Source organism: Drosophila mauritiana, chromosome 3L, assembly GCF_004382145.1.
Source record: "Drosophila mauritiana strain mau12 chromosome 3L, ASM438214v1, whole genome shotgun sequence".
NCBI lineage: Eukaryota > Metazoa > Arthropoda > Insecta > Diptera > Drosophilidae > Drosophila > Drosophila mauritiana.
Window position 1 is genome coordinate 12,901,963 of NC_046669.1, and position 19,453 is coordinate 12,921,415.

The window sequence follows — 19,453 nt, forward strand, 5'->3', positions numbered from 1 at the left end:
TTTCATTTTTTACTGCCCGCTCTGCTTTGCTCTGCTTTTGATTCACAAAAGACCCGCGCACAGAAGACGAAGCTTCCGGTGCAGTTCAGGTTTCTCCTCATGTGAGCACCCCTCCCCAGCCAATTCTTCTGGCTCGTTTGGTTCAAGATCAGCCCCGCACATCTCATAATTGCAGCTAAGCAAAATTATATAGCCCAAGTCGAGTCGAGATCCAGATCAGCACACAGAGAGAAAAGAGCAGCATGTGTGTGGAGGGGTCTCAGCTTGTCTGTGCAAATATTTCCAGGCTATCGGTCTTTGGACTGGACGGACTCTCTGTCCTCCCTTCCAGCTGCAGTCCACAACAATTACCGGCCGACTTGCGGCAATCTCTGTGGCAGACCAAGGCCTGCGAGAGGGTTAACGCAAGAGGGTACACTGGGATCAGGGGCAGCCGCAGGGGGGTTTGCCTCGCACTCGAGACAAATGTATATCATTCATCAAATTAAAAGTTCAACTGCATTGCAGCGTTTTGCCAGCCGGCCGGGCCTGACTTCTCAGCTCTGACTGCCTGTCTGCCAGCCGTGAGTTAAATTGATAAACGGGTGGCTTCGCAAGTTCTGGCAAAAGCGAATGGGTGATTGATATCGATATATCACAGTTAACCTCATTCTTTCCATTGCACATCCTCTTTTAGGTGCCTATAAATTTAAGATACAGTTCTTAAGCTTGTGATAAACAAGAGTAGGCCTTAATATAAAAAGCTGGTTAAAAATCTGTACAAAATCTAAATCATTCTGCAATTTGGACTGCAAAATAAAGTATATATCCTCAAAATCCACAATGATCTTGGTGTATTTAGCTTAAATATTTCTTATATATTTAACTTATTAAGAGTTTAAACTTTAGTTTTGCAGCTTTATAAACTTTTAAGCCAGCCCTCGTTTTCTGGCAGCCAGGCTGTCATCTTGAACATGCAACATGACCGCAGCTCTGAGGCAACAACTGTTGCCGCCGACTGTTGCTTTATTTTACAGCCCGTTCTGCGGCGTTTTCCCCTCTCTGTCACACCGCTATAGCCAACCTCTTTCTGCTGCCAATCATTGGCCGAGGCTTGCGCTGCTCATCTTTCGACTTCATTCACTCAAACATCAGCTGAAGTGGTTTCTCCTTAACCCTGCCACACTCCATCTGGGCCCCTCGTTTTCCACTTGTTGCCGCTCGCTCGAATGCAAGTTTTTATTTTTATTTTTATTTTGCTCGAGTCTGGCAAAAATGCTTATTAAAAGGGCTTTTCAACTCGAATGGGTTTCTTTACGGAGCAACTTACACTTACACTCACACGTAGTTGGATTATTTTGTGGCCCTAGAACCAACTGGCTGCCCTTTGACCCCCGACCACCGCTGTGTCATGCTTATATCTGTATTTGAAAATAACATTTATGAGCTCAGGAAGGCTTAAGACTTTTTATTGGTTATTAGTTGTTGCCATTTCTGCTGCCAAGCTGTGTGTTTTGAGTCCGGGATTTATGTCTTGAATTTTCGGTTGCAAAGAGTTTGGAGCGGAAGGAAGGTCTTACGAAGCTTCATGTTGCAAAAGAAATCAGGGTTCCTAATAAGCTTAACACGTGCTGGTCATCCATTTCCAGTGACTTTGGTTTTATTTCCCCCACCCTGGAAGACTTTAATCTTTAATTGCTTTTCTGAGGACTTTTGAGGGTGGCTATCCACGTCCGAGGATGTGCGTTTGTTTTGGCTTAGTTTGTGTTTACCCAAGCGATTTGGGAAGATCAAGGTAAAAAGAACAAAAAAGGCTGAGATTTGTGGATAATTTAGAGTAAAAATGCAGAACTGATACACGGTAACATATACTTTAAAACTCAAATGAAGTTCGGAAACAAATTAAGAAAATCATATAAATTTAAAAAGACTTTAGTTTTTATGTTCAGCAGCCTAAGATGAAAAAGCTTTTAACTTTTGTTATGTCTTCACTGAGCGTTGAACACAAGAATTATGCCAAATTTTGGAACATCCCCTTTGATTACGGCCCATTAATCCGCAACCAGTTTCTGCATCTACATCTTTTTTGATTTCGAAGGCGGGCGGCAATCCGTGGGATGATTCATCGTCGGCAATTATCCCCCACATGGCAATTATGCAATTTTCCACCGATCCCGAGCACTTGTCGCACTTTAATGGCCAGTTGCCAGTGGCCATACGACCGTATCCGATGATTCACACGCCTCCCAGCCATTTAGATATGTAGCGAATTCCACATGCCTCGATACCGATGCAGATCTACGACCAGAGCGGAAATCTTTGCACTTCAGACAATGGAAATCAAAAAGTCTCGACTGGTATCCGATAGCATTTGGCGACCGCACATGACTGACTCAAAGATGGAGATGTGAGATGCGAGAAGATGAAGATGAAGATACATACCTGGAGGCGGTCGAGCGGACTTCAAACGAGTGCCGCCGTTCGCATAGCTACTTCAGCTAACTGTAATTGTATCTAACAGCTACGTTTGACAAGCCGGAGAAGCAGAACACCACAAAAAGCCATCCCAAGTTGCAATGGCAACGCGTCGCCCTGGAACTTGTCTGACTTTTTATGGGCAACACAACGACAACAACGGCATCAACGCGTGCTGGCAGCTTCCAGGCTATAGATTCTATAGACACCGTCTGTACCCCCAACTCTGAAACTCCGACTCCGACAACGTTGGCGGGGCCACCCAAAAATGGTCAACGTAGCGCCACTCGAAAGAGCGAACAAGCCCGACAGATACAGATAGTTCGAGCAACCAGCAGATACAACTTCCCTCCGGCCTTGGACAGCACTTTGCTGGGTTAGATACATTTGGCCATCCAGATGCAGTTGGCCACGCCAAACTTCGATTTCTGCCGTTTGCCTTTGAATTATGGCTTGGAATCAAGATGAAACCATTATTTAAGCCTTAAAAAAGGGGGAGTGTCCTTAGAAAAAATAAACAAAGCCAAATTCTAGAGAACTTGAATGCAAAAAGTTGGGGGAATTGCAAACTATAGAATGATTGAAGCACAGAGAAAATATAAATGTTATTTTAAATATTTATTATTATATAGTATAGTAGATTTTAGTGCATGGAAAATAGTTCATAGTTAGTTGGTTAGCATTGAAGTTTTTTAATTTTTATTGGCATACATTTACCTATATCTTTTTGGGACTATTTTCAATATCGATTCTTCCTCTGTACGTAAAAATAATACATGAAAATAACTAGGAACAACCCTGTGGACTTGAGGGAACTATAAAGTGGAAAACTGAAATGGTAAAGGAGAAGGAACTCGAAAAGGAGCGGAATCGGGAGTGGAGTGAAGTCAGAGTCAGAGTGAGGGATAAAGTCAGTTTGGGGAGCCAAGTCAACACGACAACACTTGGCAGGCCGACAACAGCCCGGGGGAAATTCTGTAGGATGGGCGACGGACTCCATCGAGCGTCAATTGAGTGGCAAACTGGAGCTGGAGGAGCTCTACATCCTGTCCCCGAACACTCTCCACTATTCCACTATTGTCAGAGTAAATAATAACTTGTGTGTATGGTGTCGGGGCCAAAATGGAGCAGGATGGCCACGGAAATCCTAGCTGTGTTCGCTCTTCCTGCCCCATCGATGGCAGATGGCGAATGTAAATGCAAGGATAGTCGAACTTTAACTTCGATTCACGCTCCGGCTGATAGACCTTCATCAGTCGGATATTTGTAACCATCGAATGCAGTCAACTCGAACCACAGAGTCAAGCACATAATGTTAAGCCCTCAAAAAACACAAACTTTCTGCCAGAATTTGTCAGCGGAACAGGGAGGAAAAATGGAAAGGACTGGGGAAAAATGTTTTATGAAAGGGAATTTTGTATGAAAGTAACTGAAACCAGGAACGAGGACCCAGCCAGAAACTCTGTCAGTTAAGTGCAAATTATTGGTTCGGAATTAGTAGAGCGAGAGAGCCGAGAGCAGGCGAGATGCAGATATAGAACAGGGGAGATACAGCCAAGCTTTTGTGGTTGCATTTGCTAATGGAAAACTGTGCTGGCCCTTTTCCATTTCCCCGCTCGTTCGTTTTTTTTGGTTTGGCCCCCTTTTCTGCAGTGAACCTAAACGTGGCAAATGTAAGGGAAAAATTTGCATGGCCCTGCAGATAAATTTTCAACACTTCGCAACCAGTTATTCCCAGAAAACCCCGGAGTAAACATTTTGCACCCAGCCGTCATTTGATTACTCAATGCGAACTGCGAACTGCGTTTGCGAATGCAGCAGGATCGTATGTAAACACTCTTATTAAATTCCGACTCGATGGAACAATATTTATGTGGAATCGACTTTATCATAGAGTGTTTCAATTTCCGAAAAGCCCGAATGGCTAAGCGCCTTAAGAGTTGTAAATAAAATCAATTGATTTCTTATTTATAAAGCGAATTCGAGAACTGCCACCTACTAAGCCCTTGGCAAACATGACAAAAGAAGCCGACTCAGATCCCGAGCCGGAACAAGTAAACAAGCCCATAAATAAATTATTTGCTTAGGAGCACTCGGCAGAAGTCAGCGTCAGCAGTGGGAAAGAATCAGGAGTCGGAAGTCAGAACTAGGCCTTATTTTAGCAACTGGGGGAGGTGTGCAAATATATATACATATATAAATACCCACAGCCCCACATATATATTTATTTTTTCGTGTTTCCGCTTAGTAAACACAACTGAAATGACAAAAAGGCAGCGATGTCTTGACCAACTTGAGTCCCACTCTGCCCCTGCCCCCCTGGAAACATTATCAAGGCAAACAGCGGCGTAATGGAGGACCAGCCTAAGGACTAAAAAAAAGTGAGACGAGCTCGGGAACTATTACGCTGTGTGTGGTCTCCTCGGCGGGAATGGACTGGGGGAATAGGGCTGGGTCATTGTGATAAATAAGTAAATAGCCGGAGACAGGCTCAGACCTCAGATCGATTTATGCAAAGCTCCCCCACCTCACCCCCCTTGGAGCAAACAGCGCTTTTAGTGACATTAAGGGGCGTGGTCCTAAATGTTTAATGGCCTGCAAATAAAAGTTATGCCATCGCATCCAGGATGGCAGGCTGCGGACATTAACGAAGCGGAAGATTATATCGGGCAAAAAACACGCGGAGGAAATGGAAATCCGCTGATAAGCCCCAACTCATTTGAGGCTTAGCGGTAATAGTAAGGGTATAATTAGCCCAAATCACATATGACTGGCAGAAGTAACGAATGCTGTTCTACACTTCCCAAAGATATATACTAGAATAAATACTCCGCTAAAAAACTCCGAGCTAAGCTGATTTACTAACTTTTGCTAATTTTAAGCATATGCAAAGACCTAAGATACATTCAAACGCAAAAGATGCAAATTAGTATTGCTGTTTGGCACCTGAAAAAGGCTTAAAGTTAAAATTAATCATTGTTTAATGACAAGCGCACCTTTGGATTTTTAAGATTATGCATGAATTCTGTGGAAAGAGCGCTAGGTGAAACCAGAAATTTATAAAGATTAAACTTTGTGTCTTTATATATAAATAAAGATCGTTATGTCATCGCTTCGCACAAACATCAGCAGCCAATTAACCTTAGCAATAAATTTTTATAAAAAAAATTTACTTTGCTTATCAAGGGAAACATTCCAGCGTGTTTAAATATATAGATGCATGTTTACACAGATTCATATGGTGGATTTGCATTGGCTGCCGATCTGTAATTACGCTAAACGTTATGCGCATTTATTTCCCATTGATTTTGCATTTTAAATTTCGTTCGTGATTTTATTTGTGAGCTCCCAATGAAATAGATTGTTGTGTTGGAAATGTAGAGCGTAAATTTATATAGTTCAAAGTTGATTACTCGACATGATTTTGTTTAAATATGCAAATCTGGTGCTTGATAAACTTTAATATGCAGCCGGTCAAAGAGCCAAAAACTAGTTTATGGTCAACGCATTTTTTTTCGGATGCATAATTCGTTCGAAATAGCTGACCAAATGACTTTTTATTCGGCTCACTCATTTCGAGCTCATAACAAATGAGAGCAAAGTGGGGGTGGCTGCGATTTTGGTTCACCCTAATGAAAGGGTGAAAAAAAGGCGGATTTGGTCAGTCTCGAATGTTTTTTTTCGCAGATACTTTACGCTGTCGTTCGATTTCAGTATTTATTTGTGTGTGCGAGCATTTCTCTCGGTTGCATTGACCCAATTTGTTTATTTATTGAAATTGCTTTTATGGGTGAGCCGAGACAGAGTGTCTACCTCGCTTTCGTCCCCCAATGGTATCTCTTCAATCTACAGTCATTTTCTGGCCTCTGCACACCCGACTTCAATTATTATTTATCGATTCCAACGCAATTTGTCAAATATATATACATATTTCGCTCTGCTCTCTAGTGAGCCAGTGTTATAATTTGGCATTCGATCCAATGCATGATTCATGGAGGCTTAGATTCTATCTAAAACTTGCTCCACATCAAATGAGGTTAGTAATGTCCAAGCGTCCAAGACTTCGAGGACACTCGCGTGGAAATTAAATTATAAATTTACACAGATTTATTCTGGCAAAGTCCTCTGGGCATGATTCCGGCCGCTTGGCCTAATCTCCGAACACCACCCACCCACAAATCGGTATAAATGACTTTAGTGCCTGGGGGCGTTGAATGTTGGATGTTGGATAACGTGTATGGAGTGCTACTTTGTGGATCCAAAAACGTGCAGCTCCCTTCGCCCCGCCCCTTGACATTGTCACCTCAGACTGTCTGTTGTTGTAATTGCTTAGTCTAATTTATGCCAGCGGACGGAGCAAAGTCAATGTCGTTGTACGTACTGGGCAAAATGAAACCGAAATGGAAAAGCGACCAAAACGAAAAAAAACACACTAACGAACACTCGGCACCCAGACGACAGCGACATGGAAAAGCGTTTATCTAAGCAAAATGTTACCGAAGTCCGTAATTACAATTTATTGCAGGTAATTATGTAATTTTCGTGACGGATTTTGTTGTTTAGAGTTTCAACGAGGGGAGACAAGCTAAGTGCGTGCGTACACAGCGAGAAATAATTGAGGATTTACATCTCAAAATGAATTGGCTAAACGATAAATATTATGGGAGCGGATATTCTCAAAAATACCAATACAACATTTTAGTAAGTTGTTTTTTGGCTCAAAAATACAAATGTATCTTTAACAATATACATTGGTTACATTACTCGACGATTATTATTTTCTGTGTGCGAAAGTACATATTAAATCAGCTTGCGTCGCTCGATGCGTACCTACTTTAAATGAGTTTTCGGATCGGAAAACTTCGACGTCTGATTTTTAGGAGCCCCTTGCATGTGGCATGCAACGTTGATTGCCGTTGACCATGGCTGAAAATCTTGGCTGGAGTTGCTCCTTGTTTTTGCTGGCTCGCAAGTGGTTTTGATTTCTTGTAAGCTCGGTCAGCTCGTTGTCATTTCCTGTCCAAGGTTGGAAAATGGACATACGGCATGAGGATGCAGCGAGATGACTGATTTTCCAGCCGTTTATTCTAACCCCTTTAAGATGTTCTCGTTTGGAGCTGAGACACGCACTTCCTGCTGGGATTAACAAGGATTGCGACAAGTCAATCGATTAAGCATTGTGGGAAATAATCTTTGATAGGAGTTGGCATAAAAGACACTACACAAATACTATTTGAAATCTAGTAACAAGATTTCACTTTCATAAATTTCCCATAACCAATAGCGTAAAGCTCTTCACTCATGCTACCCCGTTTTTTCTGTTCCCGCCAATTAAAAACCCAAAGCTATCCAAATCACATTAGACCCGAAGAATGAAAGAGAGAAATCCCTGTTCAAACCGCTTCCGTTGAAAATTGAAATTGAAATTTAATTTGCGAAGCGAGCTGGCAAAAAAAAGCGCCAGCTCATCAACGGCGGCATTAGTTTGCACATATTCAAATCAGTTTTTTATTTGCCGAACAAAGGCTGCGAAAGAAACGGGGAAAATCGTTAAAATAAAAACAGTTGAAGAGGTGTTGGGCAAGCGGCGGTAAGGCAGGAAATACGTTTGGCCAACTAAACAGGGAAAATGCCGTGGAGAAAAACTGGAAATCATTGTGTGCCCCGCACCCACCCCCCTCCTGCGGCATCATTAACATATATTTGAAAACGCAGAGGAATTCCGCTCTGGTCCTCATGAAAATTTGTAAGTATGTTGGACTTGTCACTTGCACACTTCATGACCATATTTGTCACATTTGCGCCATGTTCGCGTGGCCATGGAGCCCGCGGGGTTACCAGCCAGGGGTCCAGCACTGGGTCCGCATCCTGCAGCCCCCAATCCCCCAGCTCCCGTTCCATGGCTCTTCCCTCGACGGGCAAATCAGATGCGCAACTAACGAGCAACAACCACGACAACGACAACGACGACGACATGGAAATTCGTTCGCTCTGCGTTTTGCCATTCCGAGTGACCGCGGGGTAGCATGGGGCATGATGAACGTACAAAATTTAGAGACCACAAAAAAGTAATAAAAATATTAACTTAAGTATCAAGTATAGTCAATTGAAATACGTTTTGTACGCTCAAGAACCAGCACCACCTCCTTCTACAATAATCTAAGTTTAAAATTGATGCGACTCATTTAATATTAACAAATGACATTTGTGCATAATGATAGGATGTTCCACATTCGACAGCCAGTTAAGTTGAAGCATTCACAACTTGCTTTTATTGTTCTGCCGGCTGCGACTCCAACTGCTCTCGACTGCTGATGCTGATGCTTTCTGCGGTTGCCGCAGACGCCTTCTGGCCATATTTGTATGAATAAATGCGTATTTAAGCACATACTTACAACACTTGCCATGTATGGAGCCCGATGGCCAGGAGCCCAAAAGACAAGGGACACAGGCTGGTCCAGGAGAAAAGGATCGGGAGTCGGGGGAATTGGGCGGTCGGGCGGCTCCCAGACAAGGGACAGTTTCCCAGTGGCAATAGGCAAGACCCGGCATTTTGCATTTTCCCTTGTGTGCTCCTTGCCAGTTCCCCACATTTTCACATACATATATACATATATATTTTTTATGCTTCGGTCAAGGCTCACATTTGCTTTATGGTGCCTCACCTCTGTGGCTCCTTTTGCAGCATATTAAATTGCGGAAATATTTCACTTGCGAAAACAGTTGCACAGCCAAATTGCAGAGCAAACAATTTATTAATTAAGACCGAACAATTTGTTAAACGCTTTTTTACCACCGATTGGGAACCTATTCAAATGCAAAATTGCTGTTTGAGTAATTGAATATTAAATAATTATCTAGAGTTTATCTAGTTGAATTCGGACGGGAAATAACATAGGAACGTATTAAGTGAAAAAATGTAATTAATGCATGATTTTAAATGTAATCAAGTGTTTCGGGAAATATATGGAAAATCAATATCATCGAACTATTAAGGCATAAGTATAAATAAATAATTAAAATGGAAATTATAAAAGAAAATTGCTGGCAATGGGAGCAAAAAAAAGGATCCCGCAAAAAATATGGATATAATATAAAAAGTGAGTGTCCCCAGAGCGATTTTACTCGGAAAGCATTTAAATGAATATTTTAAGCAAATCATAAATTGCCGACATACAAACCTCTTTGCCATATTATTAACAATTTACGATGCCGCTGCAGCTGGATTAAATAATTTATAGTTTTTTGCACATTTCTCTCGTTGCAGGCGGCCCTCCATCAACAATATGTTTGACAACAAGTTCCGGCATTGGAATTGAATTTAATAAAATAAATTAAGCCACCAGGCAGTCGGAGTGGGTCAAAAGCACACAGTTTGAATTGTTAATGAGCGGCGGCAAAAAGTGTTAAATGCTGATGACGCTGCGCCTCTGCCGACGCCGCAGTCGCTGCTGATTCAACGGTGCTTAAAAGTCAATTAAAGGTAATCAAATCGAAACTGATTGCATTACAACACCGGCGACAATAATTTTAATTCGCATTGATGTCGTCACTTATTCCATTTCATTTTCTGCTAAATCCAACAATTAATTGGGCACAGCTCCCTGTCAATCCTAAGCCCCCCCGGCACCCCCTTCAACATTTTCCAGCCCCTCCTGCGTTTCTGCTATCGCATTGCGGTTTTAAACGCGCCGTCTGACGAGTTTGCGCGGCTTTTGTCGCCACTGCGTTTTTTCACCAACTCGTTGCGAGTTTTTGGTTTCGGATTCAGTTTGGTTTTTTAGCAAATGCATTGATATTTGAGGATTACGGTTAGGATTTGTTATGTTAAGGGGCTTATGAATTAAGCCTTATCATACAAATAGTAAACCAGACTGTGCACCAACTGTGTTGATTGTAATTGGATACGAAAAAATGAATAAAAAACCATATTTATATGAGCTATCAATACTTCAATCTATTGCATATATCAATAATGCATATGAGATGAAAAAATAACATATGTATAGTTATGGACTAAAAGGTTTCTAAGTTATTCCTTGATTTCTTAAGTCTGCTCCCATCCAGTAACAACAGCTTAATCTTATTGCCCATTTTTTTTAATTCCTCCAAGTAATCAAATACAAGTTTTCCAAACTTTTACCCAACCACTGGGACTTGGACTGCGCAAATTACGTGCCTTTTTGGGGTTAACCAGAACTACTTAAATCCAGCGGCAGCAGCAACATATGCACACTAATTGCAAGTTGTTAATGTTGGCAAAACAGAGCGAGCGGGCAACTCAATTGAAAATCGTTGGCGACTGTGAAAACTTGGCAAAGTAATATAAATCACCCAAGGGATCAGGAGAATGACCCGGGGAGAACTCGAACTCGAACCCAAGAACTTGGGCTGAATGGTCGCCGGTTTAATGACGCAAGTAATTGCAACAGCAACCGGCAACTGGCAACTGGCAACTTGCAACTGGGAAGTTGCAACAAGATCTCAAAACTGCAAGGGGGCTACACTTAATGAAAATCAAACAAAACAAGCTGCGCGCAGCAACAATAACTCAAAGTCGGTCAACTGTGCAGGGGAATAGTCTGTTGATTTTGCCCTCCCCGTTTTCGGAAAAGCAATAATTGATAAACGAACATGAGCGAACAGATGTACAAGTGTTCAAATGAATGAATCAAGCTCAATGACGATGATATAGAAGACATGCGAGCCAAATCAATTGATTTATGCAGCTGCAGTTGCCTTTGAGGATGGCATTTCGTTCGCATTTAATTGAAAGCAGTAATTAAATTAATGACTCGCCGTCCGGCGAAAAGTCTGGTTTTAATTAAGTCAAGGAATGACGGGTTCGCAGATCTAACTAGACAACAGTAGACACTCTGGCATGTGCAACATAATTGTCACGCAATTCTTCTTCGCCCAGGCCAATGCACTCACTCATTCAATTCAGAATGCGGAAGTTAAAATGTATTTTTTGTATGGCAACTTGAAAACGCGCCAAAAAAGTAAATACTGAGCCATGGCAACGCGTTTAAAACAGCCCCTGAAACGCGCTCATCGAATTTAGCTGACAAAGACGCTCCAGAACGTGACTTTTGTGTTGACTTACAATACACTACAGATATCACTGAATATATGATAAGTTATTATGGCGTGTTTAGGTGTATCATTAAATATTAAGTGCTTAGGTTTTAGTCCTTAAATATCGACTTTTCTTTTTTTTTTATAACAAAGCAGACCTCAGGAAAATACTTTCCCTCTTTTCTGATTTCCTCACAATATTTCTATATAATTTATTCTTAAGAAATCTTAGGGGAATTCACCCCTTTGGGTTTTCTTAAAAATGTTAAATGATTTAATCAAATCTGCCATTTTATTGCATTCCTCAGCGACCAAGTATTTTTGCGCTCCGCGTCTTCCTCCACATAAATACATATATCATTCCTCTGGCCGTCTTCAGCTTATGTATTCATAATTAAATTAATTAAATTCTTGCGCTTCAATTAAAATCTTATTAAGTTTCCGTACGCCTAGCCACCGTGCCCCTTCTTTCCAGCCAACACGATTCCCTTTGAAACAATGGGGGAAAACTGAAAAATTGCCGAGAATGGTGGCGAATGAGAGATGAGATGAGCGGCGGTGGACAAAGAGGAAAAAGCGGGAAATGAAAAACTTCTTACAAAGCTTACTTATTCACACATCACACAGGCAACTGCAGACTTTTCACTCGCAAATACTTTTCCTGTCTCCAGCACACACAGACGCACACGTTAAGCATTATTCACCGGCCAGGAAAAAATGAGGAAAAATATCGTCCTGCTGCCCCTGTTGGTCCTTTTTTGGGTGCTGCCAGCCAGCACGGGATGCCAAAAACAAACAGGACGAAGAAAAATGCTTGCCGACCATGTGGTTCACTTGATGTTGCTGCTGCTGCTGCTGTTGCAGTGTTGCAGAGTTGCTGCTGCTGCTGCCGTTGCACATATTGCTGCTGCATTCTTCGCATAAATTTCGCCATCGCACTTAACTCATGTCTCGGGGTCTCTCTTTAAATGAGTCTGGTTAGCTCTCGCCATTCTTGCACTGAGAGAAAAGCCGAGTTCACTATAAAATTTCTACCTCTTGGAAAATATTGTCACAAAGCGGAAATTTTGCATTTAAGCCAGAAGCTCTTACCTATTAGCTCATGATGATTACTAAATCGTAAAAAATGCTTATCACTTCTTTCAAAAGTATGTTTTGTCATTCTAAGTGGTGGCATATATAATTATATTGTATTATTTTTCTTTGTGTAGTTATCTACTTCTCGTTCCCGCTCGCTTTGAGCACGGAGCATAAACAATGGTGCTTAAAGAAAAAACCACGCTGCCCCTTGCCACACGCTCCGTGCCCCTTTCCATTCAGACCCCCCTCACCTTCGCTTTCAGCCACGTAGAGTTCTGCACACATGTGTCGCTGTCCCGCTGCACCCACCGCCCACCGAGACCCACCTCCCAACGGCCTTGCCTCATGTTAAATTCACCGGGGAACGCAGCGCCGATGGGGGAAGGGGATGCGCATGGGGCAGTAGGCAAAAAGTTGAGACTTATTTTATACTTTTTTGTACTTCATGGCCGTACAATGTTGAGCGTGGAAATTTAAAAGCAAATGCAAACAATATGGAACATTTTAAATGCACAGTGGAATGAAGAGCAAATTACTAGTGGCCCAAATCTCAACTCCTGTCTCTCGTTTAACAAAAAAAAGTAACCAATTGTGCCAAAAAGCAATGTATTATTAAACTTTCACTAAAGCTAGCCGTTTTCGAACAATATATTATTTACAAATTTTAAATTACCTTGATACTCCTGCCACACTGTGTTCCTTTTTTCGTAGGACAGCAGCGGCCGAGTAAATCACCGCAACTGTGAAACTAAATTTCCAGGGCACTAAATTTACGCACAGCCAACTAAACCCGAGCGAAACTGAGAGAGCAGTCTGAACCCCAGTTAACCCAAAACCGAGTGGAGCAGTGTAAGCTGCCCGCTTAGATCCTTGTCTCGCTCTTCTACTCCGGCTGTCTCTGTCCCTTTCGCTTTGCTATATCCTTGCCGTGCAATTTTCACCATTTTGTGGTGCACTTTGCGCCCGGCCGCGATTTTGCAAAAGATTTATGGGCCACGACATGGAAGCGGAAGCGCTGCTGTCCAGGCCACTAAGTCCAGCTGCAGGTATGCAGCAAACACCACCCACCATCCACGACCTAAGCACCACCCACCACCCAACTTCCTTCTGCTTCTGTTGAGTCAGCAACAAAGGGGCTCAGGGGGGGAAGGCATTGTCGCGAATAGTCCTTTCCTAATGCCTGTCAGCAAATTCCGTTGTAAGGAGCTCAAGCCCCAAGTCCTTTTTACAGCGGAAAATGTTAGAAACAATGCCGAAAATTGTTGACAATTCAGAAGATAATTATAAATTAATTTTAAACTTATATACAATAATTAATATTTGAACATAATTTATAATTTAAGATTCCTTTTCACCAAGGATAGCAATAAGATTTACAATAGGAGTACAGAATTTTTCTCAAGTGCATTCATTTTCGTCCTTATCCAGTTGTCTCGTTTTCATTTAGCGCCCTTTACCTTTTCACTATTTAATGCTTAATTTAAGTACAAATCCGATCTGTTTGCTGACTTTTGTCGATAAGCGCCAGCAGAAATGATGGCCAAAGTTGGCCAACATTATCCCATCTAATGGAGAAAAGAAACGAAAGCGGCAGCAGAAAAAATCATTTTGCCTTGGCAATGGCAATTTAATTTGCTTTGGCTTAGAAGCTCGGCAAACTTTTCGGTACTTGAAATGAGAGTTCGGCCAAAAGGATCCTGGGGTCTAGAGTTACGAGGCTTCCTGATGGTCCTAAGTCCTGGGCACACAAAATCAGAATCAAAATTGGGATTGTGGTGATGGCAGTGGATTGAGATCCATTAAATTACCACTGGTACTTATAAAATCTATAAGAGTTTTCCATAAGATCCTATCAAATCATACTTTCACTGTATTTAATATAATTAAACTTTAAAATTTTAAGATTTTATATGATATAAATGCATCTACCAACTGGCTGCTTATTCTTGAACTCAGTGATATCGAACAAATTTCATATGCTCTGTCTCTAGTCTGCCCAAAGTGCTCCTTTAACCCACCATTTTCTGGCAACCTCAGCGAACCACCTCCTTCTTCCTACGAACTCCACTCGACTCCATACACAGAATTTATGTCTCAACTTGCCTAAGCCATGTTTGTAGTAAAACCTCCACTATCGCGCCTTAATTTTAAAGCCCTCGACGCTAAATGGTCTGCCGGAACCTAGAAACCGAGTCCAAAGCCCCCTTTTTTTGTGGGTCTTCCCGCCATCTGCATTCGCTGGCAAAGTTTATGTTCGACATGCTGTAATGGCGCCATATGCGCGTTTATCAAAAAAAAAAGGGCACACCCCACTCTGTTCTAGATTCCTGAATAAGTCTGGGATATATGGGTTAGTTTTCCGCTTGCCGTATAAATTTGTTTAAGACACATAGCAAGGATCAATAGCTCGGGATTTATTGTCTGCCACATATAACTTAGTCTTGGCTTTAAACTCCCAGACACGGAAGTGCTAAAAGGGCGGGCACTGCTGGATGGCAAGGTCGATGGGCGAAACTTTTTTACCTACTTTTGGCTGTCGCCGCTTTCTGGGCAGAAAGCCAAGGGAGAAAAGCCACGGCAAACGAGATGGCTAGAAAATTATGGCTAAAATGGCGACGTCGTCTGGGGCCGAGAAGAAAACCTCCACGACGACGTCGTCTTGCGGTCGTTTATATGTAAAATATTTGGTTTACTTTATGACTGCTTTGGGTATTACTCTTTACTTTCTTGCAGTGCCAATTCTCGCTCGTTCTCTTCGTCTTTGGGCCAACTTTTTGGCCAGGCTGTAAAAACAAACAGCGATGCGGGCAACGGCGATGGAGGTGCTAGGAATTATGCCATAAAAGCATCGTCGTAGTTCCAACTTTGCCAAATTCTTGGCTTGTCGTCGACATCATCCTCTTTGTCATCCTCCGGTTTTTCCCAACCACCGCGGTCTTCAACGCCGTCGCCGTCGCCTAGTCTCAATGTTCAAGGGGGCCATAAAATACTTTTTGAATCCGAAGCGCCGCATTGCTCCTGTTGTTTGGCGGATAATATGGCGGGCAGAGGAGATTACCGGCTAGGGACATCTTCCCACCATCACCGAGCCAGAACAGAACCAACAAATGAGCCAACTCACTGGGGCGCCTCTTTAACCGCTCATTTCGGGGTGTTGAACCTGCAATGGATTACATCCAGAGAATGCCAAGTGGGGGAATCCCCTGGAGGTGTGGGAGTGACCACCAGGCAGTTTTGGAAATTTAGAAAGTAGAGTACAACTTTTGCATAATAACCTGGTGGAAATTTCAACAATGCATTAAGGCATATCATGTTTTGGACCTATAATAATGCATTGATCAGTTATTTAACAATATTTTGCTAGGCAATCCTTTCCTGGGAGATATTTGTTTGAAAAATTAATTAAAACTTGTGGTATAACATGGAGAAACATAGCGCCTTAGATTAATCTAATCTTTTCTTGTACTTAACTCTGCGAGTACTCGAATTAAGGTCTCCCATGTGCATCTTACCCACAACAAGTTCTTTTTCAGCACTTGAAAGTGGCCCCGCACACATGTATCCATTAAACCTGACTCCCCCTAAAATTAGCTTCTCCGAGCTGATTATAGTGTGCCCCTTTTCCCAATCACATCTACTCCATATCCGTGTAGCTTTTGCGGTTCATAAACACAAATCAGCTGCAGAAATGGAGAAGCAGAAAGCGTTCAGTTCGTGCGCCAAATTCCGAATCGAAATCCAAGCCCAAGCCCGATTCAATTGCTGATTGGAGGAGTGGGCGGTTGGGTGAGTGGGGCAGTGAATGTGGAATGGAGAATAGGAATGGGACTGAAACTTGTGCCCGATTACCATTACTGAAAATTGAAGTAACATGTGTGACGATGCGCAATTGGCAAGCGCCCCCTGGCGGCCACTCTCTGTAAGCTGTTACGCCCCACCCACCCACTCAGATACAGAAACCACCCATCTATTGTTTCGTTTTCTATTTCACAGACGAGTGGCTGTTGCCGCGGCGACTTTCACTGGCACACAGCCTTCAGCTTTGGCCTCCACTGGGGAACTAGGTGGCTGGGTGGTTGGTTGGCTGAGTGGGTGGTGCTGCTGGATACTGGATGCTGGTTGCCACGGCGGTGCCCCAAATACCGCTTCCAATTTGGAGCTGGCTGTGCGTGAGCCTGCCATGTCTTTGTTTTGTCTCCCTGCGATGGCAAATATTTGGTCTGCCCGCGTCGGCAGGAAAAAGTATCTTTCAGATGCACACAAAAAGTATCTCGCCGAAGTCGAAGAAGTCGTAGCTGCTAAAACTGAAACTGTAAACTGTGCAAATAGTGCAAATCGGGTGGAGGCAGCTCGGCACATGTCTCGAGCGGAAACTGTGCCAAAAGACGTATGGCACAAAGCAGGATAAATTTGCCAAGTTTATCATAGCAAACGGATGGGGGCGTTGCCGGGCGGTACAGGACTCTCGTGTAGGGCGGCTGGACGGGGGGTGCGGTGAAGGGAGAGATGGGGGGCTGTTGGCAAAACATGAGCCAAGGCATTGAGCATAAAATATTGTCGGCGATATTTTAACGCGCGCTCAAGCGAAATTGTCATATAAATAACGCCCAGGGAAGGGGTTTCTTTTTGTGGGCCCCGGGGGTTTCTGGTTTAAGGTTTTAGGATATTGGCTGGCGTTACTTTGAAATATTAAACATTTGGCAAACAGGCAAAGTTGAAGTTTATTGCCGACGTTGATGGCTCGAGTTGAGCAAGTTTTTTGTGTAAAGGGGGGCCCGGTGGAAAAAGGGAGGAAGAAGGAAATTGGGCCAGGCCAGCTGAAACCTGGAAACCATTATGGACCCGTCGATTCCGATGCTATTTTTAAGCACCGTCAAACTTTTTCCGCCCGCCACAGATAAAAGGGGAAAACTGAGTTCGCCACGGGCACAACTGTACTTGCCAACTCTTTTCCATTTCCCCCCACTTTTTTTTGTCTACCATTAAATCAGAAACATGCATTTATTTAGCAATTTCCACCAACTGCAACAGAAAAGTTGTGGCAAATGATTCTTTTTTGTGCTGGCAAAATTTCAAAAAAGCAAAAAAAAAAACAATCTCTAGACTAAACAAAAAGCAACAACAGAAAGTGTTAAAAGGGGGTGGCTGGTGGGCGGGGCAGTGAAGCGGAAGTCATAGCGCTTGGCCAAAGCAAAAGCAAAACCAAAATCCGGGGACCAAAAACCGACAAAAGACGGACCAGAAAACGGCACCAGACAGATACAATAAAAAGAGGTTTGTCCACCCGCAACACCCCTTCTTTTTGGGCCATGGCCGCAAGGCTGTTGGACTCGCTACCACTCAAAGAAAATCAATGCTATATTCAGGAGCTATATATAGATTTCTTAAAGGTCATATAAATTCCTTAAATTAAATTGCTTAATGTGATATCGATGATCAGCACATTTGGATTTATATTAGGAATTGTTATAGAAACGAAAACAAGAACTTTTATTAGAGTATGAAACAGGCTATATGTATAAATAAATATATAAATAAATCAAATATAATGTAATATAATAACTAATTAGTAGTGCTACATTCTAATTTTTGTTCACTGTACAAAGTTCCAACGGCAAACATTTTGCAACAATGGTCGAATAGATATAGTCATGGGCGGGGAAAAGTGACCGAGAGGGGTCAAAAAGTGCAAGTCGGACACGAACGGAACTAATAAATGAGTTCAGCAACAGCAGCAAACCAAATAAAAATGTCCTGAAAAGGCAACAAAAGCAACCGAATAAAATCTCAGCGCCAGACCATAAAATATTAAGGGCATACTCTCAATGGATGGGGATTGAAAGGTTGCCAGGGGTGAAGGGAAACTTTGGGTGACAATTCAAATAGCTGCATCGCATCCATGGGGTAGCTCGACCAGTGATTTTTAGTCAGTAGAGCTCTGTAAAGAATTTAATTAAACAACAGCTGAAGGAGTAGCTATAGTGTTTTATTTCAAAGTCTTTTTTAATCTACCGCAATCTGCGCATAAACTAAATCATGTGTTAGCACATTGTTAAATTGTAATGGCAAGACATAGAGTTAAATCATGCAATCATATTATTCCGGGTGTATTCAAAATTCTAAAGTATATAACCCACAAGGAGCGTTATCAGAGATTCTCACTCCATATGTGCCACCTTAACTTGTAACCTTTGATAAGGAAAAGCACCCGACCCATCCTAACCCTACTGATAACTTCTGAACTTCTCGACGGGTCGTGGCTTGGAGCTCATTGAAACCAGGCCTGCGGTATCGCGTTGGCCATTTAACAGGATTTTAGCAATTTAAATATGATTTTTCCCATACCCATAATCATCAGCCATATGCATTTCAAGCAGCTGGGCTGGCGGCATTTACAAAAGAAAAACTTCACAGTTGTTTTTATTCGCCCGAAAATGTTGTCGGTTGTTTGTTCTTCGAGGCGGAGATCCCTGCCTCAACAAGTTGCTTTATGGCATATGCATGATAATGATGAGGAGTCGGAACTGGGACCGGGATAAGGCCAGGAAGGACCCTCCACGAGTGCCATTTTTTGTGGCCTTCGTTCGTATGATGATGGCTGCTCCCGGGTGTTTATGTGATATTTACATAATAAAAAGCGAGAGTTCCAGGGGATGGAAGTTATATCCTTTTGGTTGTAGGGGGGAGGACCAAGACCGCTCCCCGCCGCTCTGAAGTTTTGACCCACATCTATGATTATTTTCATAGCGCCTTTGGGGCCCAGCCACGCCCACGCTGCGTAAAGTTGAAAAATATGGAAAGGGGGACGATACATCCTTTGTCTTTTTTAGCCTTTTCCCAT

At 42.6% G+C, this 19,453-nt stretch overlaps 1 protein-coding gene across 1 annotated transcript in view; it reads left to right on the top strand.

Moving 5' to 3' along the window:
* Positions 1 to 19,453, top strand: part of LOC117139352 (protein slit) — a 50,043-nt gene that overhangs the window by 26,063 nt on the left and 4,527 nt on the right. Inside the window, exon 4 of the mRNA XM_033301600.1 lies at positions 9,722 to 9,937. The gene's annotated coding sequence lies outside the window, so the exon portion shown is untranslated. The remainder of the gene's footprint in view (positions 1 to 9,721; positions 9,938 to 19,453) is intronic.